Source organism: Capricornis sumatraensis, chromosome 16 (genome assembly GCF_032405125.1).
Source record: "Capricornis sumatraensis isolate serow.1 chromosome 16, serow.2, whole genome shotgun sequence".
NCBI lineage: Eukaryota > Metazoa > Chordata > Mammalia > Artiodactyla > Bovidae > Capricornis > Capricornis sumatraensis.
In genome coordinates, this window is record NC_091084.1 from 77,795,155 (window position 1) to 77,796,828 (window position 1,674).

The following is a 1,674-nucleotide window of genomic DNA, read 5'->3' on the forward strand; positions in this document are numbered from 1 at the left end:
TCTAGTAGAAAAGGCAAAAAACTGTACAAAACCCCTAGTGTTAAATACAACGTTTGTACCAATAAAAAACTCACACAGGTTTGTCTCCAAAATGTAAAGTTTCTTTTTTTTTTTCTTTTTAAATTATTCACAAAAAGCAGCTGGAAATCAGAAAGGCAGCTGCCGCTCCAGGGTCTCAAATCCATTAAAACCACCACAAAACAATTAAAACAATCAGAGAGAGAAAAAGGAAAAGGAAACAACGTCCAACATTTGGCATTTGGTTTTATCCACAGGTTTTCCCAGAGCTCCTCTTGGAATTGAAAGCAAAATATATTGGCAAACATGGGTTCTGAATACACAGGGAGGGGAGCCTTGGCGCCTTCTGCCCACAGAGGCCGCTCTGTGCAGTCAGACTGTGGGGTGCGTGGCGGTCTCGCTCAGGCTGGGGTTCCTGGCCTCCTTCCATCCACTCACCCCTCTGAAGAAATGAAGCAGCCTACCATCCACTGGGCCTCCACCTGGCCACCCTCTCCTCTGGGTAAGGGGCCCCCAAGCTAACACTAGGCTGCCTGCCCGGTCCCGGGGCAGAGACGCTGCCGAGACCCTTCCTCATCACCTGCAGCGAGGAGGACGCGGACAGCGTTCTACCTTCCCCGCCCCGCCCCGCCCCTCCCTGGACAGCCCTGCTTCCCAGCTCGCTCACTCACCCACCAGCCCACCAGCCGCTCAGGCCTGGGTGGAAGCTATCCCAAACGCCACCCCTGCAACCTCTGACCTCCACAGACCCACCCTGCGACCTCACGTCTCCTCTGGCCTCACCCTTCACCATGCACATTCTCACTCAAGTCCCTGCAGACCCTGAGGCTGGATGGTGCCCCAAGAGAGGAGGGCAGGCTCCCCTCAGGGAACCAAGGACCGGGGCTTGCCTGGCACCCGGGGACAGTAGCTATCTGGCTCTTCACCCAGTTAAAAAAAATAAACACAAAAAACCACCCCGACCCCCACCCCAACAGCTAAGCAAGAGCAGAGCTGCAGTGAAGAGCCAGAGTGGGGTGGCGGGGGCCGGGGGCTGCACAGCATGCTGGCAGGGGCACTGGCGCCTGGTGCAGGCACGGCCCGCCTCTGAGAGGCTCAGGGCACTCTCCGCCTCCGGGGGCGAGGGAGGCCCGGGGCCCCTAGCGCGCTCAGCCTCCTGCTGCCCACAGCCGCCCCGGGGTGCTCTCTCTGCTCCTGTGCCTCTCTGGACCCCTTCCCACCCGTCTCTGAGCAGAGCAGCCGGCCCCGGAGGCCCCCCGAGGCCTGCAGGCCTGGTGGGGAGACAGTCTAAATGCACAGGCGCGCGCTCTAAGGGCGAGAGAGGAGGAAGCTGCCGCTTCAGAACACAACAGCACAACCCGGGGAAAATCAACCCCACAACAATTTAAAACAGCTTCTTTGAAACCCTTTTAAATCGGTCAGTTTTTGCACAAACTATAGAAAACAGAGAGGTGGAGGTGATAAACACGGAGGTGTGAAGAAACAGCAGGAAACACGCAGAGCTCGGGTTTCTGGGCACAATCTTAGTAGGAAGGGAAAAATCCAAAACAAAAACACAAAAACAATACAAAAACAGAAAAAACCCGAAGCATCACATTTTGCTGTGGAGACGGCAGGAACAGGCGTGGGGCGGGCGCGGCGCGGCCGGGGGGGGGG